A 27,933-nucleotide genomic window follows, 5' to 3' on the forward strand; every position below is an offset into this window, starting at 1 on the left:
AGATGAGAAGATACCAGATTATTTCACAATAAGCTGGTCGTCAGCATTGCCTTTCCCTTTTTCATTGTGCTATTGTCTGTTCATGTTGGAGAAATAGTTCTTCTTTAAAGATAAAGTTAGAATTTATTTTTTTCTTCGAATAAATATGTGTTATTTGGCATCAACCGTTAACCTTTGAAAATCTTTATTTTATTCCATCATAAATGCAGACGTTCTGCTCGACTATGCCTGGAAAGTATACCCTAGATCTCAGCCCTACGACAAACAGCAATTTTGCACATAGTACATATTTAGAAAAAAGCAGTTTCCCTTTTGATAAAAGCCGTATGAATGCATTTCTCTTGACATGTGGGGGGGCTGCTTTTCACTTTGCCGCTCTGTAAACTTATACTTTGGAGAGTGGATTATTTTGACATTCTGAAACAAATCTCTCAAACTGTACAATTTTGAATTTATTTTGGTGGGCGCAGAAGTGTGCCGAAATGTGCCCTCTACTAAAAGGAAAAATATGTATCTCATATCAACATAAGCTGGAATATGTTGTCATCCAATGCTTTATAGGTGGTTTTACATAGGGGTGAATAAAAATCTACTAGGTGATCACACTACTTTACGGAAACAAGTAAATGAGAAACGCAAATTATTCAACACAACCATTTTATTTAGTTTCTTAAGGCTTTCAACAATTACTGTCATCACTAATAGTTATGCTCTAGATGTTACCAAGTGCCCGTGAATCATCCTCTTTGTTAAGAAGACTGTGACTGCCTGTTGCTCCTACAGTATGCGAACAATAGACTTCAAGTCCCATATGATACAATTCTTATGGAAGCAGAATGTTGGTGACAGGGACCGTTCTCTGTGTCTGATTATTGGAATGGTTTCTAACTTTCTGCCATATGGTATATCACAATATGACCACTATGTACATCCTAACCGCCCTCCTACCAAGAGTTTTGCAGCAAATCACATGGCAATGCTGCAGCAAATCCTATGCAACTGAGACCAGTCAATGAGAGATGAAATGTATCACAGTGGTCTGTCACTTATTTACTGTTGCTTCTGTGCGTTTCAATGGACTATATCTGCACTGCAGGCTATAGTGCTGCAGTGTCAATGCTCCTGTGAAGGATTTAAGCATTGCAATTCTCACTGCAAGATAACATGCTGAGACCCTACGACTACTGCTTCGTCTCAGTCTTCTTGTTGCCTTTCTATTGGGTTCATAATAACTACTTTGGCCATGTTTTAATTATGGATCTGCATTGCATATTCCATTAATGGATCCAATTGTCCCACCTCTCAAAACCAACATTCATGGACAAGGATGTAGTAAGCACAGAGTCCATTATTTGACATTAATAATTCTGGTACCAGGATACATGATTTGTACTTTTCTGCACAATTGCAGTTACAGCTATAAGTTATGGTAAACCTTTCAAGCTTCACAAAACTTACAGTTTAAACAGCTGTTACTCTGCTTTATCTGTGTATTGCTGCATATACAGGACCATGAAGAAGAGCAACGTCACAATTCTAAATGCACAGAGACACCACTACTCACTCAGTAGACCCCTAAGTTATGTAAAGTATTAGCATATTATACACAGTTCTTCCATTTCAAAATTGTATTCGCGGCTGCTGAAATTTATAGCATTAATAACACGATAATCTCAATAACCCGACAAGCAAACGATACAATATAAGAGATGCCAGATCATGTCAGTGGTCAACTTCATGACATTACTCAAGTTAAAGGGAAACATACGTAGATTATTAGACTGTCTGCAGCATGTTACAGTCTCTATAACTACATCTAAAACGTATGCAACTACTGTAAAAAGGATGAAAAATGCAAGAAAAATGTCATCTTTATAGATTAACCCCTTTTTTGCTAACTGCAAAATTACTTGAACCAGTTTTGACTAAGTAGTGCCCTCTTATTACTAGGAGTAGTTCGAGAGAGAGGTTAGAGTCACTTTTAATCTGCCAAAGGTTGCAAAATAGTTAAAAACAACTACAACAGATTTACATACATATATATATATATATATATATATATATACACACACACATTATAATTATATATATGCGCAACTATCTATCTTCTATCTATCCCATATCTATCTATCTGTAGAGATAGATAGATAGATAGATAGATAGATAGATAGATAGATGATACTTTTTAAACATTTTACATAAAATTCATGACTTTACTGTAGTCTAGTAAATCATCTGGAGGTTTGTACTAAGTGTGCAGACACATAAGCTCCATTCTAGGCATCTGTTAAAAGCCTAAACATAAGAGAGAAATAAATAATTTGCAAACATGACATGCAAACTGCTAAAATAATAACTATATGGATTGTATGTCTTAAGTATACTGTACTTAGTGTATTGACTTGCCAAGGAATGAACAGACTCCTTAACCACATAAGAAAAACAATGCATTTCTTGCAGACAAACCCTAACCACAAAGAAGACTATACTTAAATAATCATTGGATTGAATGAGATATTCCAGTTGTATCACGGAGGAAGTACACAGCACATTATTTACTGTAATTCCTTTTAGAAAAGGCTCATTAGCCTCAGTGAGCTCTTCTTGCCTATGTACCAAATGGAGATAGTGCTTCCTTTCACTTTTCTGGCTAAAAACTGGGTACAATCTGCTATTTCTATATGTGAAGCATTAACTATTGAGGTGAAGAGCAGCTTCTGTAGGGGAGTCACATTTTAGGGCTAGGGCACTGCTGGTGTCATATCACAAATGTTATGGATGACAATTAGCAGATGAGTACAGAAAGGTGTAGATTTAAGTATACTAATGGTTTTATGAGCTGGCCAATGAAGGTAAATTACAACCTACCAGGCATTGGTGGGTTAAAAACTAATTATTGTCACATCTGCTCATGCTGAATGAAAGACTATGAGGAAAGCAGACTGTCAGCTGCTTTACTTGTGCCCACTTTTATCAGCTGCATTTGCTCCATCAATATCGCTTTTTTATGGCGTTGTGATTGGCTGGGATGTGAAGGTTATGGAGCTTTCTAGGATTACTCACCTTTCATCATTAGACTGTCTGCCTAAAGCCTTTACTGCCAGAGTTTGTGTTACATTTAACTCTTGCACTTCTGAAGAGTGTGATCATAAATCAATGAGAAGCTCTTAGAATTAAATGTATAGATCAGCAACTGGCATCAAGAAGGTAGATTATGGGGTGGGAAATGACATATACATTTTCTGTAACACACAGACACGCCACAATTCGGCTGACTTGAGTGTGCTCTTTCTCAGGCGACCGTTACATGACCGTTTAGAATGCGCTGTCCACTTGTTAGAGTGCTGAAAACACCCAGTGCACATAGAGTAGCGCCTACAGCACACACCCGGCAGGAGGACACAGCATTCATATAAAGTGCTGCTCTCATCTCTCCTGAAGGAGTAACAGAACATGCTCCCCTCACGTGTACACAGATAAGTATCTACAATCACATACAGAAAAAAATCTACATTCCCTCTTATATCAATCAAGGAACATATCAGTGTCACATTTGGCACCTACCTATTGAGTGGTAACTCTGGGCAGCCTTGGTCCCCCAGGCTGCTTTCCTTTGCCCTGTGCAGGTCTTGCCATAGTCTAACACTGGTGCCCTTGCCTGACCGCTTATTTGCCAATCAGGCAGGAGATAAATCCACCTTGAAAGACCATCAGTCAGCCACAGGGAACAGATGGAAGCAGGATGTTGGTGACAGGGACAGTTCTATGGGTCAGCAAGTGATAATCTCCTATACGAACCAAGGCTCCTTTATCATCATCCTAGGGCTCCAGTGCTACAACAAGCAGGCGTTCACCATCCAGGGTGCAGAGACAGCTCCAGAGGACTGTACCACTGTATCAAGGGGTGGGATTGTCAATGGGCTTAGCAGATCTCTTAGGCTGCAAGTGCATGTAAAGCTGCCATCAGTTGTCTGTGGAGCTGGTAGTGCTCTGTGCAGACAGCATCCTCCAGCCCTTCTGCTGCTGCTGATGCTGATCTGGGAGACAGGAGGAGGAGGTGCAGACAAATGAACACAACTGCAACTATGGACTGAGCTAGGAGGAGAGAGGGAGAGAAAGGCTGCTGCTGACTACATCTCTCCATGTCAGGGCACAAGCTTAGGTCCTCCATCCTTACATGAAGAGCCTCTGTCTTGTAAGTGGACATCTGAAAGAAAGAAAGGCGTTAAACATGCATACCCAGACACCATATAAAACAGGCTGTTGTCTCTTTAACAAAAAGTCTTCTAAAAAAAAAAAAAGGATATTGGTATATTATTTTATCTGCTTTTCCGTTTGTAAGAAGAAGCATTCAATGAGGTTATTAGGGAAAAACATTATCTCATTGTTTATACCCAAAACTAAGAATATTTCTCACCAAATATAAACATAGTAGAACAGAGGTAAATAAGATGAATTTATCAAATGTATCTTATGAATGCATGCCCCATGTTAGTGTACACTGTACAGCATACTGTCTCTAGGAATAAATTATTGTTAATGATTATTACTCTGATTGTCAAAAATGTGTCCTAGTAAATTGAAGGGTTTTGTTTTAAATGTTGTCTAGTTAAAGCATTAAGATCTGAATATGTCTCCGGAGTTCTGAGAGCGATAAGTGCTTGTAAATACAGATAAAGGGAGCAATGTTTTATTAGTGCACAGGTAAAAGAATATGCCTTTCACAGAGCTGCAGACTAAAGGATGAACATTTATTTTCTGACTGTAGAGGTCTCTTTAGTTGAAAGTCTGTGAAGAGCATGTGTGTCTATGCTTTGTAAAACTGATATGTTAGATGCAGGATAACCTTTCACACATGCATAAAATGTATTGTTCTGTGAGCTCGTCGTATCATTGAAGTCTTTAAAACGAATCCAGAAGAAAATGTTATTTGGGTAGTTCCATGACAACTGTTTATTCTTTTTATAGGTTATGTCTTAAAGATAATAATGGTTAAGGGCTCACTATTTTACTTCCATTTGGCACTTTGACAGCAGTCTAAATCTTCCTAGTGACAGATTTTCCTTGAAGAGAATCATGACTACCATGTATGCGATGCACACAAGGACTCGCACCCATCCTCTGCGAAATGCATATACAGTATCTCAAAAGGTTCAGACTGGTGCCCAATCTGCAGAGATGGAAGAGGTGGCCATACATCTGCTAGCTCTCTCCATTCACTGTTATGGAAGTTCTGAATACAGCCAGGCATCTAGAGATAGCCACAGATCCATAAATGGCTGTTGTGAGCCAACTGCTTCAATGGGGTTTTCCACTTTTTGAAACTTGGACTCCAAATGATTTCTATAACGTAAAATAACAAAGATGTACCATATTCACCCTTCCCGGGTCCAGCATGAGATCTTTCCAGTCTCTGTGTTTTGACCACAGGAGTGACAATACACTGGTAGCACATATCACTGCTGCAGCCAATCACTGAGCTCATCTGCTTATGCCATCTACATCAGCTGTGTGATTTATTTTCCACTTTTTTGACCCATCCTTACTTTTTATTCACTCTCCACCTATCTTTTGCTAACTCCTTTTGTCAGGATTCCTGTTGTCCTTCTGCAGTTTGACCACTAGTGGCTGCTATTGTTCACTTTCATAATTGTGCTGCATTTCCCCTACTTACGACTGGAGGCTCCTGTTGTGTTCTGCAATTGCCCTTTACTGAGATAAAGATTATGAACCTGTGGAAGCCATCATTTTTCCTGTTTGGGCCTACTTAAAACCACATGGATTTTGAGTATTATACCTAGCTGTAAGGGCAGAGACACACTGCCATATAACTTGTGCGATGCACTGAATGGACAGACCCGGCACCTCTCCTGACATGGGCATGACAGTGTGATGTATTTCTATGCTGTCAAGCTCAGGTCAAGAGAGGTGCCAGCCAGTATGAGGTTTAAGATTCGATCCTCGCATGAGAAATACGGCAGTCTGTCTCTGCCCTTAGACTAGTTCCTGTCTCTAGCTGCTGAACTGTCTTACCTAGACTATTCTTACTCATCTCTGGATTTTTACTACAGTTTATTTTGCCATCTCCAAAAAATTCTACTACTGCTTGCTGTTCCTTCTTCCTTTGGCTACTGGATTCCAGAAGTACTACACCAGTATCAAAACATGATACTCAAGCCCTCATCATGTAATCCTCCAATGGAGGTAAGCCCCCATATTAAAATTCATGAAGATTGACTTAATGATCTGGAGGCCTTCCTGGCAGCCATGAGCCAGATGTTTGATGACCCTAATCATTGTGCATCAGCTTCAGCTACATTGATGGCTCTATGTCAGGGTATGTGCAATGAGTATGCCAGAGAATTCAGATGGTGGGTGATTGATTCTGAATGGAATAATGCTGCAAAATTATCATTTTTTAAGAACTGACTCTCAGCACACTCAAAGATAAACTAGCCTGGGCTGAAGCTCCCCCACATTTTAATGACTTCATTCACCATTGTATTCGAATAGACTCCTGATTATTACAGAGAAGAGATTGCAGCACAATCATCAAGTTGAACAATAGCAGCCACTAGTGGTCAAACTGCAGAAGGACAACAGGAATCCTGACACCTTTTCTTTTTGTGCACATCTTTTCCTATCTCCCTTTTCCACTGTACACCCATGTTTCTCTGGCTCCATTTTCCTTCTTTCAACCCATATTTCTCTAGCTCCCCTTTCCTTTACCCATTTTTCCCAAGTCTTTTTTTCATTTTCTCTACTCACCTCTCTTTAGTTCCCTATTTCACTTTCCCCACCCATCTTTCTTATTTTTTTTTCTCTTTCTCTGTCCATTTTTCTGTAGCCCCTTTTTTACACCCATTTCCCTCTACTCACCTCTAGATCATTTTATTCCCCTAGCTCAATCTTTTTTGGCTCTCGCACTTCTCTAACCTTCTATTCATGCCCACAACGTACATCGTGCCCTATCTCCTTTCTCCTTTTGTAGTTCTACCTCCTACTGTCACATTATGCTTTAGTCCCAGCCATATCTCCTTCCCATTGGACCACTACCCATTCTTCTCATGCCAAAAAGTTATTGCTGCTGTCTGAGATTGACAGTGGTATTTAAAAAGTTAACAGTTGCAGGTGGAGCCTTGGCTGATAGAGGCAGATTCTAGCTGGGTGTCACACCCATTATTTGCAAGGTATGATGCAGGAAAAGTCCGCTTCATACACCAGCTCCTGAATTGTGCCATATATGTTTGACAGATGTTGGGAAGGTGCTATGCAACTGGTACTCAATGGTTTGCTAACAAGAAGTTAATTAATTAAATTTACCATTCTGTCATATGATAATATAACAGGAAAGGGACATCATTAGTTGACTATTGAAAACTACACTAATTTAAAGGGGTTGTCCGCTACTAAGAAAACCCCTACTTAAGCTAAATGTTCAGCCTCGATAAAATAAAAAAGCCTATACTCACCTCCCTTGGCGGCTCCATTCCAGCAGTGTCAGCACTTTCGGTCCTGGGGCTGTGATGTGGTGGAATGACATGTGATGCCCCTCACAATCAGTGCTGGCATCACTGTCCCACCTTCAGACTAGCTGGACATGAAGAGGAAGTCCAGGATCAGCTGCAGCTCTGGCTTCCTCTTCATGTTCTGTGTGTACTAAGGTGGGGACAGTGACGCCAGCGCTGGTTGGACGCTAGACATCACGTGTCATTCCACCACATCACCGCCCGAGGACTGTGAGTTCTGACACCGCTGGAACAGAGCTGGCATGGGAGGTGTGTAGAGGCTTTCTCATTTTATCAGGGCTGAACATTTAGTTTAAGAAGGGGTTGGCCTAGTAGTGGACAACTCCTTTAAACACAGAGTCTCTTGTTGTGAAGATGATGCAAAATGCCCTACCCAGACCAAGCTTGTAAAAATTCATTTTTTTTGAGCATGAAGCATCAATTCTGGGGTAAATCGCTTTGAAAAGTTGAATTTTTTTTGTCCAAGACAGAGTTGCACAAACATTTTATGACTTTTTGGACAGCTGCCCCAAAATTGAAGGAGTTGGGATGGTACAGAGGTAGAATTGGAGAACAGCACATCTAATTCATGACCGGCCGTGATATATCTAGCGCAATAAATCTTATTCCAGTCCATTAATGGAGTAAGATTTGTGGCCGTGAGCATGCCATTTTACTGATGTGATTGACTCAGTAAGAGGCATGCACCTCTTAATAAATCAGATGTCTCTGATTCCAACATGCCTCCTCACCAAGATTGGCGTGAAAAATGCCGGTCTTGATGAATCGGAGCCTTTGTCTCTAAATGTTTTATGTCCCTTTCTATAGTTAACAAATTATATAAATAGTTAATGTGGATGCAAGTAAAATAAGATATCAAACACTGTAAAACATAAAAAACTTGACCAATTGTTTTGGATCAGATTTTAAAAAGTTTTTTTTGTCATTGTCACATTCTTTGTAGCTTCTCTTATGAAACTGTCAGTGAAAACCAGACGGCACCAAGGTGCAACCAAAATACCAATAGTGTGCTGACTGAGTTTTTCAGACTTGAGTGGTTGAGTTTGATCTGTGACTCGGATAAAAGCCGGACATGTTTCATAAGTAGAACATGGATATGATAAACAGACATCTGAATAAGGCCTTGAAGAAGAACCTATTTTTTGTTGCTTGGGATGAATTAGGAAATGTCCTATCTAATTAGAGGTCTATACCTTGCATGGTTAAATAAATGCCATGACACACGTGTATGGGCTGCATGTCAGCTGAATAGTAACTCTCCACAGTAATCAAGGTTCTACGAAATGGCAGGAAGGACTAGAGATTATTAAACTCTTAACGTAGAATCTGGCAGAGGTGAAAAAAGTGGTCTCGGGGAACCTTTTTTTTCAAACAGCTCTATAGTTTTTCAGCTCTTCCTCATATATTCAGTGCTTCAAATTCTCTCGGTACTTGTCTTTTTTTACCTCTGACTGAGTTGAAAAACAGAAAAAAACATTCATACTGCTAAAAAGGGGTTGTCAGGGTTCTGGTAGCGTATACATTTTGCTCCAGATTTGCATGCTTTCTTCAGTTCATGACAAGTAAACAGCAATATTGTTGTCTGGTGTTGCGAAGAAGCATCAATACATGTCTATTGACAGGTACACTAAGTACATTTGGTCTTACTTTCTTTGTGTGATTCCCGTGCTGGTATAATAGAAGATCATTGCACACAGACATTTCTAAAGCTACCATGTGATAAATCAAAATAACCTGGACAGTACAATATCACGATGCATAATCTCAGCGCAATGCTCCATAAGAGAAATATTCATTTCTACTCCATGTTTAAAGGTCTAGGTATAAATAAAAACATTATATATTGTCTTTTTAATATCTATATGTATAGTTAAGCTAATTCAATAAAATATGAGCTGTATTATAGCTGCAAACCTTCTCCTGATCAGTTTTGATCAATTGAACTACAGGTTCCAGCATTCTAGATGTTTAAAAATGTTGTTAATTCAGGTGATAGAGAATTTATGGTCTTAATACACCTTTGTGAAATTGACCTAAATAAATTAATCAAAACTAGCTTTTCTCCAAATCAAATACATATACATTTGCTAATCTTTCTGGGTATTATAAAGCAATTTGTTTCAAATTTGCATTCTCCAGCTTCATCAAATTCTTCCAAAAAAGCAAAAATCGATTTGTTACGAATTTAAAGTGCAGGAGTAATGTGCAGAAAGGGAAATTTTGAGAGACGGCGCAGAAGAGAGATGACGCAGTGTGGGGGGTCAGTATGGAGATGTGGCAGCGTGGTAAGACAGTATAGAGAAGTGTAAAAATAACCTTGGCACTCAAGAATATGTTCCAGTAAATGAAAATTTATTGCAGTCCATTACAAATAATGACAAAACGTTTCGGTCACTTAGGACCTTCTTCAGTTGACTGCAGAGAACGCAAAACATTGTAAGTAAATAATATCAAAAAAACTTTTTCACAAAATCATATAAATCCAACATAATGTCAATAAACATCTATGTATCAATAATTGATGGGGATTCAGGAGCAAGGTAAGAGGAAAAGGACCTGAGGGATTCTTACATGTGAATAAAGCTATCTCTATCCATCCGTGGTTGTAAGGGGAAAAAAAAATATGGAGACAGTTACCTACCAGTTAATAGACTGTGGTAGGATTAATGGACAAAAGCAAGTATCTTAAGAGGGTCCATAAAGGACTGCCTGGGAGTGAAAAAAATATAGTGGAGTGAATTTATAGGTGAAGCCAAAACAGTTAACTTGTAAAGGTAGAAGGCACAAATACCTGGTTCAAGTGGGATAGAATCATAGAATCATAGAATGGTAGAGTTGGAAGGGACCTCCTGGGTCATCTGGTCCAACCCCCTGCTCAAAGCAGGATTCACTAGATCATCTCAGACAGATGTCTGTCCAGCCTCTGTTTGAAGACGTCCATTGAAGGGGAACTCACCACCTCTCGTGGCAGCCTGTTCCACTCATTAATCACCCTAACTGTCAAAAAGTTTTTTCTAATATCTAATCTGTGTCTCCTCCCATTTAGTTTAATCCCATTGCTTCTAGTCTTTCCTTGTGCAAATGAGAATAAAGATGATCCTTCTACAATGTGACAGCCCTTGAAATATTTGTAGACAGCTATTAAGTCTCCTCTCAGTCTTCTTTTTTGCAAGCTAAACATTCCCAAATCCTGCAACCGTTCCTCATAGGACATGGTTTGCAGACCAGTCACCATTCTGGTGACTGGATAGACACTGATCTGATGGCACCGCGGTATCCACCGCTGGTTATGCTGACCATCTGACTATGGGGGAATCTCTTAAATAGGGGAGGGAATAGCAGGACACACCAATCACTGTTGTGGTTTAAAGGACGCGGTTTTCGCGAAACCGGAAGTGACGTCCTTACTCTACCGGAAGTGACGTTTCAAGATCACGTGTGCAGTCCACGGGAGGTGCGCTTGCGTTCCAAAGTGCAGGAAATGTCTGCTCTGGATCAATGACTGTGAGTAACGGTACAAGAAGGTGCTTAGTGGTTCGGGGATCCCAGTGGAGGACAAGGGAAAAGACTTTAGGGATAGACAACATCTGTAAATAAAAAAGAAACAGTCAGGAGGAGGTACAGCATAAAGGAGCATCACAATTAATATTATCCATATTTTTATTATTCGATATGATGCTATTTAAATTCTATATATAAAAAATATATATAAAAAGGTTGGTGTAACATGAGTTTCCCTATATAGGATAGGAAAATATTAAACAAAAGACAGAAGGTCATACTCCCTATTAAGTCCTTTGGGTGCAAGAGCATCTATCTCGTAGATCCAAAAGGCCTCCCTCTGTTTTAGGAGGCGAATACGGTCACCCCCGCGTCGTGGTGGTGGGACTTGTTCCAACACCTGGTACCTTAATTGAGAGATATTGTGTCCCATGGTGACAAAGTGGTGGGGAATGGGCAGAAGCAGATTCTTGCATCTTATCGTGGATTTAGGTTTGGATATTCTATCACGTATGGGCTGTGTAGTCTCTCCTATATATACCAGTCCACAGGGGCATTTGATAAGGTATATTACAAATGTGCTTTCACAGGTATAATAGCCTTTGATATTGTATTTCTTGCCTGTCTGTGGATGGTATATTATATTGCCTTTAAGGACATTGTTACATTGTCTACATTGTAGACATGGAAAGGTACCCGTCTTGGGATTCTGGAGAAAACGTTGTGTGGGTCTCGATTTACTGGTGCCAATGTCGGCCCGGATCAAGGAGTCCTTAAGGTTTAGGGCTCGTTTGAAACAGGGCATGAACGGTTTTTGACAGCTGGTAATGGATGGGTAACCGGTGCGTAGGATATTCCAATGTTTGCGAATAGTTTTATGGAGTATGTAAGTGAAGGGGTGATAAGTATGGATGAATGGAATCCGATCAGATTTATCTGGGCGTGCCCTTATAGGGTCACCTGGTTCGGGCTGTAGGATGGATGCAGGGTATCCTCTCTCTTTAAATTTTGTACCCATCTCCCGTAGTCTCTGTTGACGGATGGTAGGGTCTGAGACTATACGTTCCACCCTCCTGAATTGCGATCTCGGTATTGATTTTTTTATATGTGCCGGATGGTTGCTCGTATAGTGTAGCAGACTGTTTCGGTCTGTCGGTTTAGTGTAGAGATCTGTGGTAAGAAAGCCCTCTCTATCTTTGATAACTACTGTATCTAAAAAGCTCACTCTGTGTGGGTCAGAGGTTAGTGTGAATCCCAAATTTGGCCAAGCCATGTTAAGATCCGTAAAGAAGGTTACCAGGGTTTCCAAGGGACCATCCCATATGCAAAAAAATATCATCTATGAATCTCTTCCAAATGACTGAATGAGATCGGAAGAGAGGGTGAGTATATACAATTGAGCTTTCAAAGGCTGACATGTAACAATTAGCGAAAGGGGGCGCTACGTTAGACCCCATCGCGGTACCCTTTATCTGTAAATAGTATCTGTCCTGAAATAGGAAGTAATTTTTGGTGAGTACTAAAGTCAATAGGTCTAGGGCCAGTTCAATTATTTCTGGATCCATCTGGGATTCTGCAAGTAAGGTCTTAACCGAGTGAAGTCCCCGGTCGTGCGGTATTGAAGTGTACAGATTTTTTACATCAAGGGACACCAGTAACGCAGTGGGGGGGACCTGTTTTTGGTCTGTCAAAGTTTTAAGGAATGAACCCGTGTCCAACAGGAATGATGGGCTCTTCTGTATCAGTGGTGTGATGATCTTCTCTAGAAATATTGATAGAGGGGAGAGTACCGAATCGGTCGAGGCCACGATAGGACGACCAGGGGGTTCAGTGAGATTTTTATGTATTTTCGGTAGAACGTAAAAGACAGGCGTAATTGGATGTGTTTTGATGAGAAACTCGCCAGTTTTCGCATCTATTGTCCCTGCCGTCATGTGTCTATTAATAGTAGTCCGTATCAGATTACTGAACTGGGAAGTGGGATCCTGGGATAGTTGGCGGTAGGTGGTGGTGTCGCTAAGTTGGCGTTCTATTTCCTTGATATATTTGACTCTATCCATAACGACTATTTCACCCCCCTTGTCTGCAGGTTTGATGATAAGGTCCTTATCATCCCTGAGGCTGGTTAAAGCCTGTTGATCCAGGGCGGACAGGTTAGGTTCATAATGGAGTTTCCCCTTGTCCACCCTCGATTGTAGTTCACGGAAAGCTGTGTCCACGAAACCAATGAAAGTTTCCAGAGCATGGGAACCATGGGGTGGCCTATATGTACTCTTGTTAAATAGACCCAGGCTCCTTGCTGTGATTGCTACATCTTGATTGGTGACAGGAGGAACTACAACGTCATTAGGGGGTGAAAGAATCTTAGCAAGGTGTACCTTTAATCTTAAAGAACGATAGAAGCGTTGCAGCTCCATATTGAGTTTGAAGGTATTATACCTTCCTCTCGGACAAAAGGAAAGACCCTTTTGTAATATAGACAACTGAGCTATACTAAGAGTCTTTGAGGAAATATTTACCACCAAGGGTGCTGCGTCTGTGACCGAGTTATCCTGTTGAATTCCACATTTCCTCTGGTGCTGGCCGCCTCTCCTCGTCTTCTTCTTCGTGGGTATCTCCGCTGTTGCCCTAAAAAATGATGGGAAGAGGTGGTAAAATGGTCCCTCCTCTCTGGTTCTGAGCCAGAAGAGGACATTTCTGTGGATGAGCGGGTAAATCTTTGGAAATTTCCACCCTGATGTTGTTTTTCTTGCCATTTATATACTCTTTTTAACTCGTAATCTTCTGTATCTCGTTGGAATTTGTTTCTCTTTCTAGATTCTGTGTCCCTCCTGTGTTGATTCTTGAGTGCCAAGGTTATTTTTACCAGATTGAGGGCACGGTCCCTTCTTGAGCACCACATAACGGGAGTGCAGCGATTATATTATAAAGTATAGAGAAGTGGGCGCATGGGGTGACAGTATGAGGAGGTGGGAATGGGGCGAGTACAGAATAGAGAGGTGGCAGCTTGAAGGACATTGAAGATGTAGACAGTGTGAGGGAGTACATTGTGGAGACCATAGTTCATATGAAAGGAAAGTGTGGCAGTTATAGTTCATAAGGGAGGACAGTGTGGTGGTTATAATTTATAAGGGGGCAGTGTGGAGGCAATGTATTATAAGAGGGACAGTTTGAGGGGCATATTTTGTACAGGAAGCAACGAGAGGGTCAATTATTTATTCAGGGACACAGCATGGGATATATTTTAATTAATGGAGCATTATAAAAGTATAACACTTATTTTTAAGGGCATTGTGTTGGGATGTGCTGCAGGAGGCATGAGAAAAGGGAACTCTGCACAAATGAGCTGCAGGAATGAAAAGCTTATGGTATCTGTATTAAATCAATATAAAGATGATGAGAACAACTTCAATTAGAGAAGACGTCATATGTAAGGTACCTGGATGAAAATGTTTACATACAGTGGGTGCGGAAAGTATTCAGACCCCTTTAAAATTTTCACTCTTTGTTCCATTGCAGTCATTTGGTTAATTCTAAAAAGTTAATTTATTTTTCTCATTAAACTACACTCTTCACCCCATCTTGACTGAAAAAAATCTGAAATGTAGAAATTTTTGCAAATTTATTAAAAAAGAAAAACTGAAATATCACATGGTCATAAGCATTCAGACCCTTTGCTCAGACACTCATATTTAAGTCACATGCTGTCCATTTCCTTGTGATCCTCCTTGAGATGGTTCTACTCCTTCATTGGAGTCCAGCTGTGTTTAATTAAACTGATAGGACTTGATTTGGAAAGGCACACACCTGTCTATATAAGACCTCACAGCTCACAGAGCAGGTCAGAACAAATGTGAATCATGAGATCAAAGGAACTGCCCAAGGAGCTCAGAGACAGAATTGTGGCAAGATACAGATCTGGCCAAGGTTACAAAAGAATTTCTGCAGTTCTCAAGGTTCCTAAGAGCACAGTGGCCTCCATAATCCTTAAATGGAAGAAGTTTGGGACCACCAGAAGTCTTCCTAGACCTGCCCATCCAGCCAAACTGAGCAATCGTGGGAGAAGAGCATTGGTGAGCGAGGTAAAGAGGAACCCCAAGATCACTGTGGCTGAGCTCTAAAGATGCAGTAGGGAAATGGGAGAAAATTCCACAAAGTCAACTATCACTGCAGCCCACCACCAGTCGGGCCTTTATGGCAGAGTGGCCCAACGGAAGACTCTCCTCAAAGCAAAACATATGAAAGCCCGCATAGAGTTTGCTCAAAAACACATGAAGGACTCCCAGACTATGAGAAATAAGATTCTCTAGTCTGATGAGAGAATGATAGAACTTTTTGGTGAAAATTCTAAGTGTGGAGAAAACCAGGCACTGCTCATGACCTGCCCAATACAATCCCAACAGTGAAGCATCTTGCTATGAGGGTGTTTTTCAGCTGCAGGGACAGGACGACTGGTTGCAATAGAAGGAAACATGAATGTAGCCAAGTACAGAGATATCCTGGATGAAAACCTTCCAGAGTGCTCTGGACCTCAGACTTGGCCGAAGGTTCACCTCCCAACAAGACAATGACCCTAAGCACACAGCTAAAATAACAAAGGAGTGACTTCAGAACAACTCTGTGACCATTCTTGACTGGCCAAGCCAGGGCCCTGACCTAAACCCAATTGAGCATCTCTGGAGAGACCAGAAAATGGCTGTCCACCAACATTCACCATCCAACCTGACGGAACTGGAGAGGATCTGCAAGGAAGAATGGCAGAGGATCCCCAAATCCAGGTGTGAAAAGCTTGCTGCATAATTCCCAAGAAGACTCATGGCTGTACTAGCTCAAAAGGGTGCTTCTACTCAATACTGAGCAAAGGGTCTCAATACTTATGACCATATGATATTTCAGGTTTTCTTTTCTAATAAATTTGCAAAAATGTCTACAAGATGGAGTACAGTGTGTACTTTAATGAGAAAAAATGAACTTTTTAGACTGTCTAATTAGTACTGTGGTTTCTGTATGGTCCATATTCTGATGATGGCTGCTAACAAAAACTCTTAGTATCTCCTTATCATTGTTAAAAACATTCTGAGAGTTGCAGGTATGTGCAATACAATTCTATATGGTGGGGGCAGATCTGACATTGCAATTGATCACTGTACTAAGCTTGGTATTTCATTCATGTACCGATGATTGTCTAGTTGATGTATTCAAGTACTGATGGTAATCATTTTGATGTATTCCTATACTAATAGTGGTTCTGGTGATGTATTCATGTACTGGTGGTAGTTCTGGTGCTGCATTAATGTACTGACAGTGGCTCTGGTGATGTATTCATGTATTGACGATGATTCTAGTGATGACTTTATGTACTGTCCATTGTTCTGGTGCTGAATTCATCAACGGATTGTGATTATGGGGATGTATTCATGTACTGACAGTGATTCTGTTGATATATTCAAGTACTGAGAGTGGTAACATACACATTTTCCTCAAAAACTCATCTCTCCAAGTTTTGAGGAATTTTGAGAGTCTTTGAAGAGTATTTAGAGAGGTTTTGCAAATTTCTGCTCCAAAAAGTCAGTCTGAACATACTAGCTTATAAAGCGAGCTGCTAAAAAATTATCTGCAGACTAAAGAAGTTTAGCTAATTTGAATTTTGTCCCTACCCACCGACATTGTGTACAGGCCTGCATTAAATCCTTGTTTTACATTTTGTAGCAATATACTATTGGAGTTCTCATTGGTGGAGGTAAGAGTCTTGTAAGTAGAATTTGCACCACAGTTATGGTGTATACTTTTGATATGCCATAAATGTCACATGGTGGAATACACCTTAAATTTTTTTGCAGCCCTTGGGATTGATTCATTATAACAGTGTAGCCCTTGGACCATCAAAGTTTCTGCACCCCTGTATTACTGCATAAGAGGGATCTCCTAACTCTTATGTTACAATGCTCTTGTAGAACTGAAATGATCTTCACTTTTGCCATCTCTTTTCCCCACTGTCCATACTCTATTTGACCTTAGCAAAAACAATGATGATGAGAGAAAAAGGCTGTGTGTTTTACAACATCTAATTGTGCAGCAAGGTTATCTATAAGGTCTCTAGCAATAATGAACCCACCTATGAGGCACATGTTTCACCCAATGACTGCTTTTTTATATTAAGTCCATTTTTTCCTAAACTGTGCCACTGCCTTGTTATGGATGGCAATTACTGTGATTCACCTGTTCTACTGCTTTGTGTAACCTTTTTACATTATTGTGAAAATTACAATGTGTCATCATTGTGTCACCACAGTTTTTCTTCAATAAAAATTGAAATAATAAAAAATGTAAGGTGGAGACATTAGTCGGTGACTTCAAAAGTAGTTTTTGCATGCACTTATTGTTGCGGAGTTCAGCTTTCAACAGAATCAATCAGCAATTAGAGATGAGAAAAATAAATTAGAGTGAATTTGAATTCTTCTCGAATTTTATAAAAATTCACATTCACAAAAATAAATTTTTTTTGTAATTCACTTACACACGGATGCAGCTTCCATTTTTCTAAACCGGCACACTCAATGTTTAAAAGGCAAGAAAGTCCAGTCTTACACGTTACATAGAAAGAGAGACAAATGGATTCTGGAGGCGCTCCCCTGGAAGAAAGAGTAACTAAAAAATTGTTGAATCTTCCAAATGTGGTGCAATCAGATGGAGGATGTTCCACAAGTGATTAATATTTGTAGGTTTATTAAAAAATCATAAAACCGTGAATACACATGAGGAACATGGATGTACAAAAAAGGGGAAGGGCGAAGGGGGTCTTTAAAAAGGATCACACAACGCGTTTCTGCTCATAGAGCCTTCATCAGGTGTGTATGAGACCTTAGGTTTGATTAAACTCTTATACCCAGCATCTTTACTTGTGGGTGGGGTCACCCTCAGAGGTAACACCCAACTCAAATCTACTCTCTATCTCTGTTGTGGAGTCTGGAGTGTAATGAATATAGGTGGACTTATGTATACATATATTTCTTACCAATAGTGTCATTGCTCAAATTTTAAAAATCATCACCCAAATGTGAGCTGGAAGCCTATTTTAACCAAATGACTACTTTGTCAAAATCTATAATTATCTATTGTGTGGAGTTCCTACAAGAAATCTAAAAAATGATTTAGGCAGGCATTGGATTGATCTGATGGGTAGAGCTGAGTGGTTTTCGACTGGAACTGTTCGCCAATCTCAAATTCGCACTCGAACGATTTGCAAAAATTTCGGCTGTTTGAGGTTATGTTCGATAACTGTTCGTGCACCAAAAGCGTAACTGCCGATCTCCATTTTTTTTGCTTTCCCGCATTTACAGTGGGGCGGTGCAGTCTGTCAGCCTATGAGCAGCGCACACAAGCAGCAAAGTGCTTTTTTTCCACACAAGCAAGGGCATGTGTCATTGGCTGTGTATGTCACATTTCCTTGCCCTATAAGACCCAGCCATTTTCCCCGTCGCCACCATTTTCTCACTGCTGCAGCTGAGTGTTAGACGGCACCGCTATTGCTGTGGGCGCTATACAGTATAACTGCATGAATTGCGAGCGAATTTCAAGTTACATAGAGAGATAGAACTAGTACCTAAACCTAATTGCAGCCCTTTTGAGGGCTAGGTAACAGCAGTTCATAGCACTTTTTGCCAGGCAGGTCTGTGCCAGTGCTGTGCAAGTATTTTTCACAGCATTTGGTGAAATATAGCTCAGCCAATCCTTTTGGGCCTGTAGCAGTGTCTTTTAGTCATTGGAGTATCTGTTTGCAAGCTACACCACCTGTGTATCTAATAACAATTTTTTACCGCATCTAACCCAGTAAATCCTTTTGGGCATAGTAGCAGTGTATTGTAGTCAGTGGAGTAGCCCACCTGTGAAGAAAGCTACACCGCCTGTGTATCTAATTCTAATTTTTTACTGCATCTAACAAAGGAAATCTTTTTGGGCCTAGTAGCAGTGTCTCGTAGTCAGCTGAGTAGTCATTCTGTGAAGGAAGCTAAACCACCTGTGCATCTAACTCAGTAAATCCTTTTGGGCACAGTAGCAGTGTCTCGTAGTCAGCGGAGTAGCCCACCTGTGAAGGAAGCTACACCACCTGTGTATCTAATTCTATTTTTTTACTGCATCTAACCCAGCCAATCCTTTTGGGCTAGTACCACAGTTTGGCCACTCAGCTCTGCACGGTTTCCATCCATTGTTTTTTGTGCAAACAACTACAGAGTTGCCAATTAGTTAACCACCAAAATGAGTGGCAAAAGGCCTGCTGCTGGTGGAAAGGGGAATAGGCGTGTTGGAAAGGGAAAAAAAGGTTGTGTCCGTGGTAAAGCAACAGTAACATCTGCAGAAGAAAGACCATCTTCCAGCCAAACTAAAATGTCTACTTCTTTTCGTGGACAATGTGATATGATCCCTTTCTTACGGACACGCCCATCGCTACAAATTCCAGATGAGGCATAAAAACAGCAGGTGCTTCAACGGATATCAAGTGCTCCTTCAAGTGGGCTCTCCTCCACCTCAACTTCAACATCACAAATACTCCAGTCCTCAGAGGTGTCACCCCAATCGCACTTGCTTCCTCACAGCTCCCAAGTCTCCAGCTGCCCCTCTGAGTATGGGTTAACACAGATGTTTAAGTCTGCAGAGCTGTTTACTCATACTATAGCCTGGGAATCGGAGGTCTGCTCCAGAGCTTCTGTGAATCCAGACGAGGAAATGATCTGCACTGATACCCATAATGTTTATGAGTCGGATCCAGGACCAGATGAAGAAGGTTCTGAGCATAATGTAGACCCTCGTTCCCATACTGTAACTCCTGTTGGTGGACACAATGAGGAAGACGATGATGAGACTCAGATACCTGTTGGAGCGACAACTAGACTTTTTGGTCAGGGCAGGAAGAGGATGGCTCTGAGGACGACGGGTGTGAGAACACACAGGGTGATAATGATGAGGTTGGAGATCCCACTTACTGTCAACCCACAGTCAGCCAGTCGATAAGGTCAGGAGATGAGGTGGAGGAGGATGCTAGTGACGACGAGGTTAGGTTGCACCTTCCTGGACAGAGACGGAGTACTGGAAGCACGTCAACAACTGCATCCTCAACCACAACTCTGCCTCGGACAACAAGTCGTGGTGGCTCTTCAGGTCGCATGGGCTCTAAGCCTTGCATAGCCTGGGCATTTTTTGATATCGCAAAGGATGACCCAACTCATGTTATCTGCAACATTTGTCACCAAAAGCTAAGTAGAGGCCAAACAATCCATAGTTTGAGTACTTCATGCATGAACCGTCACATGGATATGAAGCATAAGTTGCAGTGGGAAGCTCACTTTGCTAAAATGCGGCCTAGCAGGCTGGGCCAACCACCGTCTGCCCCATCTTGTGCACCCGCGGCCTCTTCATCCTCTGTGACTGGGGGGACAGCAGTCACACATGTTTTTGGACGCTGACCTGCCACCTCTTTACTAGAGATGAGCCGTGTTCGACTAGAACTGTTCGCCAATCTCAAATTCGAGCTGTTTTGGGCGGTGTTCGAGTTGTTCGACGAACCCGAACGATTTGCAAAAAATTCGGCTGTTCGAGGTTATGTTCGATAACTGTTCGTGCACCAAAAGCGTGTCCTGCATGTCTGGTGCTATTTAGAGCACCAATCATGCAGGGATTGTCTGCCACTCACTGTAATGCCACAGCCATGGTGGTTGTGGCATTACAGTGATTGCCCAAATCGATGGGAACAGTGCTCACAGTGAAACATGAAAAGCTGGCAATTCAGCAGCGGCATACACCGGTACCCGACAATTTAGAACAGAAAGAATAGAGAATCACACATAGATTAGATAGATAGAAACATGTCAGTCACACATATAAGAAGCACAGTGACAGTGTTGCTTACTGTACTTGTCATTTAGTGTAAAGGATTTATCAAAAAAAATAATAGTGTTTTCATGCACCGTCTCTTTAAAAAATCCGGCCGGCAATTCAGCATCTGTACCCGACAATTTAGAATAGAAGGAATAGAGAATCACACATAGATTAGATAGATAGAAACATGTCAGCCACATATATACGAAGTACAGTGAAAGTGCTGCTTACTGTACTTGTCATTTAGCGTAAAGGATTTATTAAAAAATATAATAGTGTTTTCATGCACCGTCTCTTTAAAAAAGCCGGCCGGCAATTCAGCAGCGGTACCCGACAATTTATAACAGACAGAATAGAGCTTCACACATAGATTAGATAGATAGAAACATGTCAGTCACATATATATGAAGTACTGTGACAGTGTTGCTTACTGTACTTGTCATTTAGTATTAAAATAAAGGATTTATTATTAAAAAAAATTGGCGTGGGGTTCCCCGTAATTTTAGTCTCTAGCGGAGGTTAAGCAGACAGCTGGGGCAGATGTTTGAAGCCTGGGAAGGGGGTAATACCCACGGAGCTTCCCAGACTACTAATATCAGCCCCCAGCTGAATACCTAGCCTTTACTAGCTATTAAAATGGGGGACCCCCCAAAAAAATGACGTGGGGTCCCCCCTAATTTAATAGCTAGCAAAGGCTAGGCAGACAGCTGGGGGCTGATATTAATAGCCCAGGAAGGGAACCATGAATATTGGCCCCCTCCCAGGCTAGAAACACCAGCCGTCAGCCGCCCCAGAAATGGCGCATCCATAGGATGCGCCAATTCTGGCACTTAGCCTCGCTGTTCCACGCTGCCCTGGTGCGGTGGCAGGGGGTAATAGGGTTGGGGTTGATGTCAGCTTATAATGCCAGCTGACATCAAGCCCAGGTTAGTAATGGAGAGGCGTCTATAAGACACCCCCATTACTAACCCCATAGTCAAATTTAAAAGAAAACACAAACAACCAGAATAAAGTCCTTTAATTGAAATAAAGACACATTCCTTTATTGTTCTAAATTAAACCATACTTACCGTCACGCCCATTCCAGCTGAAGCCAACGATCTCCTGCAATAAAAGAAAAATAATAAAGCAACCTCATCCTTACCTTTCCATGGTTCCCAGGACAGCTTCAGCTCTGCTACATCGAGATAACAGGCTGGACCGCAGCAGAACGCTGCCATCCAGCCTGTCATCCCGCAGACACTGAGAAGCGCAGGCATGCTTGCGCTCTGCAGTGTCTGGCTGTGACGGCATAAAGATGAGACGAGTTCATGTCCAATGAACTCGGCGCACCTCATGCACGTCACTGACAGCGTGGGAGAATTCTCCTGCACTCAGCACTTCAGCGTGAGAATTCTCCCACGCTGTCAGTGACGTGCATGAGGTCAGCTGAGTTCATTGGACATGAATGAGCTCACCTCATGCACGTCACTGACAGCGTGGGAGAATTCTCACGCTGAAGTGCTGAGTGCAGGAGAATTCTCCCACGCTGTCAGTGACGTGCATGAGGTGCGCCGAGTTCATTGGACATGAACTCGTCTCATCTTTATGCCGTCACAGCCAGACACTGCAGAGCGCAAGCATGCCTGCGCTTCTCAGTGTCTGCGGGATGACAGGCTGGATGGCAGCGTTCTGCTGCGGTCCAGCCTGTCATCTCGATGTAGCAGAGCTGAAGCTGTCGTGGGAACCATGGAAAGGTAAGGATGAGGTTGCTTTATTATTTTACTTTTATTGCAGAAGACATTGGCTTCAGCTGGAATGGGCATGACGGTAAGTATGGTTTAATTTAGAACAATAAAGAATTGTGTGTTTATTTCAATTAAAGGACTTTATTCTGGGTGTTGTGTTTTTTTAAATACTTTACTAGAAATTCATGGTGGTCATGTCTAATATTGGCGTGACCCCATGAATTTCGGGCTTGGGGCCAGCTGATAATGCCAAGCTGGCCTTAACCCCTTTATTACCCAGTGAACCACCGCACCAGGGCCCTGGATGAGTTGGGTACAGCGCCAGAAGATGGCGCTTCTATGAACGCGCCATTTTCCGGGGCGGCTGCGGACTGCAATATGCAGCGGGTGGGGTTCAGAAAGCTTGGGCCTCCCTGCGCTGCAGATTCCAGCCCCCAGCTGCCTAGTTGTACCTGGCTGGGCACAAAAATAAGGCGAAGCCCCACGCATTTTTTTTTTAAATTATTTCATGAAATTTATGGAATAATTAAGAAAAAAAGGGCTTCCCTATATTGTTGTGTCCAACCAGGTACAAATAGGCAGCTGGTGGTTGGGGGCAGCCCGTCCCTGCCTGCTGTACCTGGCTGGACACAAATATAGTGCGAAGCCCCACGTCAATTTTTTTTTAATTATTTCATGAAATAATTTTTTTAAAAAAGGGCTTCCCTATATTGTTGTGTCTGGCCAGGTACAAATAGGCAGCTGGTGGTTGGGGGCAGCCCGTTCCTGCCTGCTGTACCTGACTGGACACAAATATAGGGCGAAGCCCCACGTCAATTTTTTTTAAATTATTTCAGGAAATTCATGAAATAATGAAAAAAAAATTGATGTGGGGCTTCGCCCTATATTTGTGTCCAGTCAGGTACAGCAGGCAGGAACGGGCTGCTCCCAACCACCAGCTGCCTATTTGTACCTAGCCGGACACAACAATATAGGGAAGCCCTTTTTTTCTTAATTATTCCATGAATTTCATGAATTTAAAAAAAAAATACGTGGAGCTTCGCCCTATTTTTGTGTCCAGCCAGGTACAACTAGGCAGCTGGGGGCTGGAATCTGCAGCGCAGGGAGGCCCAAGCTTTCTGGGCCCCACCCGCTGCAAATTGCAGTCCGCAGCCACCCCGGAAAATGGCGCGTTCATAGAGGCGCCATCTTCTGGCGCTGTACCCAACTCATCCAGGGCCCTGATGCGGTGGCTCACTGGGTAATAAAGGGGTTAGGGCCAGCTTGGCATTATCAGCTGGCCCTAAGCCCGAAATTCATGGGGTCACGCCAATATTAGACATGACCACCATGAATTTCTAGTAAAGTATTTAAAAAAAACACAAACACCCAGAAAAAAGTCCTTTAATTGAAATAAACACACAATTCTTTATTGTTCTAAATTAAACCATACTTACCGCCACGCCCATTCCAGCTGAAGCCAATGATCTCCTGCAATAAAAGTAAAATAATAAAGCAACATCATCCTTACCTTTCCATGGCTCCCACGACAGCTTCAGCTCTGCTACATCGAGATGACAGGCTGGACCGCAGCAGAACGCTGCCATCCAGCCTGTCATCCCGCAGACACTGAGAAGCGCAGGCATGCTTGCGCTACTCAGTGTCTGGCTGTGACGGCATCCAGATGAGCCGAGGTCATGTCCAATGAACTCGGCTCACCTCATGCACGTCACTGACAGCGTGGGAAAATTCTCACGCTGAAGCGCTGAGTGCAGGAGAATTTTCCCACGCTGTCAGTGACGTACATGAGGTGAGCCGAGTTCATTGTCGGCTCATCCGGATGCCGTCACAGTCAGACACTGAGGAGCGCAAGCATGCTTGCGCTTCTCAGTGTGTGCGGCATGGCAAGCTGGATGGCAGCGTTCTGCTGCGGTCCAGCCTGTCATCTCGATGTAGCAGAGCTGGAGCTGTCCTGGGAACCATAGAAAGGTAAGGATGAGGTTGCTTTATTATTTTTCTTTTATTGCAGGAGATCGTTGGCTTCAGCTGGAATGGGCGTGATGGTAAGTATGGTTTAATTTAGAACAATAAAGAATTGTGTCTTTATTTCAATTAAAGGACTTTATTCTGGGTGTTTGTGTTTTTTTTTAACTTTGACTATGGGGTTAGTAATGGGGGTGTCTTATAGACGCCTCTCCATTACTAACCTGGGCTTGATGTCAGCTGGCATTATAAGCTGACATCAACCCCAACCCTATTACCCCCTGCCACCGCACCAGGGCAGCGTGGAAGAGCGAGGCTAAGTGCCAGAATTGGCGCATCCTATGGATGCGCCATTTCTGGGGCGGCTGAGGGCTGGTGTTTCTAGCCTGGGAGGGGGCCAATATTCATGGCTCCCTTCCTGGGCTATTAATATCAGCCCCCAGCTGTCTGCCTAGCCTTTGCTAGCTATTAAATTAGGGGGGACCCCACGTCATTTTTTTGGGTGGGTCCTCCATTTTAATAGCTAGTAAAGGCTAGGTATTCAGCTGGGGGCTGATATTAGTAGCCTGGGAAGCTCCGTGGGTATTACCCCCTTCCCAGGCTTCAAACATCTGCCCCAGCTGTCTGCTTAACCTCCGCTAGAGACTAAAATTACGGGGAACCCCACGCCAATTTTTTTTAATAATAAATCCTTTATTTTAATACTAAATGACAAGTACAGTAAGAAACACTGTCACTGTACTTCATATATATGTGACTGACATGTTTCTATCTATCTAATCTATGTGTGAAGCTCTATTCTGTCTGTTATAAATTGTCGGGTACCGCTGCTGAATTGCCGGCCGGCTTTTTTAAAGAGACGGTGCACGAAAACACTTTTATATTTTTTAATAAATCCTTTACACTAAATGACAAGTACAGTAAGCAACACTGTCACTGTACTTCGTATATATGTGGCTGACATGTTTCTATCTATCTAATCTATGTGTGATTCTCTATTCCTTCTATTCTAAATTGTCGGGTACAGATGCTGAATTGCCAGCCGGCTTTTTTAAAGAGACGGTGCATGAAAACACTATTATATTTTTAAATAAATTCTTTGCAGTAAATGACAAGTACAGTAAGCAACACTGTCACAGTACTTCATATATATGTGACTGACATGTTTCTATCTATCTAATCTATGTGTGAAGCTCTATTCTGTCTGTTATAAATTGTCGGGTACCGCTGCTGAATTGCCGGCCGGCTTTTTTAAAGAGATGGTGCACGAAAACACTATTATATTTTTTAATAAATCCTTTACACTAAATGACAAGTACAGTAAGCAACACTGTCACTGTACTTCATATATATGTGACTGACATGTTTCTATCTATCTAATCTATGTGTGATCCTCTATTCCTTCATGTCTAAATTGTCGGGTACCGGTGTATGCCGCTGCTGAATTGCCGGCCGGCTTTTTTAAAGAAAGCGTCTTCTGAGCAGTTTGTCAGCTTTTGGACACCTTTGAAGGTGTTTTCTATGTGTTCCTATGTGTTTTTGTTTGCCTGCTATTGGTTTTAACGGTGTTCGACGGTGTTCTAAGGTGTTCGACGAACAGTTCGACGAACAGTTCCTCGAACATCCCGGTGTTCGACGAACCGAACCGAACCCGAACACTACGGGGGTGGCTCAACACTACTCTTTACCCGCAACAGCCAGTGTGATTAGCAGGTTGTCAGTTCATTTGAAAGTCGAAACACACCTGCTGGTGTTTAGCACTCTCCGTCATTGAGAGCACCACCTTTGGATCAAGGCAACATAACATGTCTGCCTGCATCTTCCTCACAGACCGTCAGTTTGCTGGGGACACCCTACTCAACCCCATCTAAGCACAACAGCCAGCCCTCGGTCCCTCAGATGTGGACAAATAAAAGACCATTTCCTCCTTGCCACGACAAAGCTAAGAGGTTGAATTTCATCTTCTGCAAGCTGTTGGCTACAGAAATGCTGCCTTTCTGCCTGGTGGAAACAGAGGATTTTCAAGACCTTATGTCCGTCGCTGTGCCCCAGTACCAGATGCCCAGTCGCCATTACTTCTCAAAGAAAGCTGTGCCTGCGCTACACCAGCATGTCGCACACAACATCACCGCTTCCTTGAGAAACTCTGTGTGTGACAGGGTGCATTTAACCACAGACACTTGGACAAGTAGGCATGGACAGGGGCGTTACATGTCGCTGACTGGGCACTGGGTAACTATGGTGACAGCAAGACAAGGGGCTGCTGTCCAAGTCTTGCCATCCCCACGAGTTGTGCGTCAATCCTCTTTATCTAGAAGTTACTCCACTGCTTCTGCCTCCTCAACCTCCTCTCTTCCCTCCACCTGCACCCAAAGCCTGTCTGGTAAAGCCACCCACATTCTAACTATGCAGAAGGACTCCTGCACACCTCCTTACTATGCTGGCAGCAGGGTCAATGGCATCAGGCGGCGTTTACTTTGAAATGTCTGGGAAATGTGAGACACACATCTGAGGAGTTGTGGTCAGCTCTGGAGACCGAGTTTCATGAATAGTTGTCTCCACTGGACCTGCAACCTGGGAAGGCCGTGTGAGACAATGCAGCAAATCTGGGTGTGGCCCTTCGCCGGGGTAATGTCACACACGTGCCTTGTATAGCTCACGTGTTGAACCTGGTTGTCCAGCAATTTTTAGCCCACTATCCCGGACTAGATGGCCTTCTGCAGAGGGCACGGTCGCTGTGTGCTCACTTCCGCCGTTCGCTTCCCGCAGCTCAATGACTTACATCTCTACAGAAGTCGTTGGGTCTGCCAGTTCACCGGCTGAAATTCAATGTGCCGACATGATGGAATTCAACTCTGCACAAGTTGCAGTGACTGTGGCAGCACCGACAAGCCCTGGTGCAGTGTTATGACGTATAGCCTGGGCCAACGAGATCCAGAAGTGGTGCAAATCACGCTGCAGGAGTGTCTCAGATCAGGGACCTATGCACCCTTCTGCACAGTTTTGAAATGGCGATGAAGATGTTTAATGCTGATGATGCAATTATCAGCATGACTATTCCAGTCATTTACATGCTGGAGCACACGTTAAACAGAATTCGGAGTCAGGTGGTGGGACAAGAGGAGGGGAAGGAAGTACAGGAGGAGTTGTATGCGGAAGGGATAACATCTCCAAGGTCCAGACGGTCGGCAGCACCAAGGTGACAGGCATGGGAGGGTGGGGGAAGAGGGATTAACGAGGGCACATGGTAGCAGCCAAACTGTTGAGGAAGGTGCAGGAGCCGAAGAAGAAGTGGAGGACGAACTGACGATGGGAATGGAAGACTCATCAGATGAGGGAGA

General features: G+C 42.5%; 1 protein-coding gene and 1 long non-coding RNA gene across 6 annotated transcripts in view; one reads left to right on the forward strand and one right to left on the reverse strand.

Annotated features, from left to right (window-relative positions):
• TENM1 (teneurin transmembrane protein 1) overlaps positions 1 to 4,094 on the reverse strand; it is a 1,319,062-nt gene extending 1,314,968 nt beyond the window's left edge. For all 5 annotated transcript variants that reach the window (XM_073641092.1, XM_073641091.1, XM_073641090.1 and 2 more), the window contains exon 1: positions 3,565 to 4,094. The gene's annotated coding sequence lies outside the window, so the exon portion shown is untranslated. The remainder of the gene's footprint in view (positions 1 to 3,564) is intronic.
• Positions 3,901 to 27,933, forward strand: part of LOC141154727 (uncharacterized) — a 119,815-nt gene continuing 95,782 nt past the window's right edge. The window contains exon 1 of the long non-coding RNA XR_012247465.1: positions 3,901 to 4,195. This is a non-coding gene — a long non-coding RNA (uncharacterized lncRNA). The remainder of the gene's footprint in view (positions 4,196 to 27,933) is intronic.

This window comes from Phyllobates terribilis, unplaced genomic scaffold (genome assembly GCF_046119375.1).
Source record: "Phyllobates terribilis strain yellow unplaced genomic scaffold, ASM4611937v1 Scaffold_7__3_contigs__length_470593459, whole genome shotgun sequence".
In the NCBI taxonomy this organism is placed as follows: Eukaryota; Metazoa; Chordata; class Amphibia; order Anura; family Dendrobatidae; genus Phyllobates; species Phyllobates terribilis.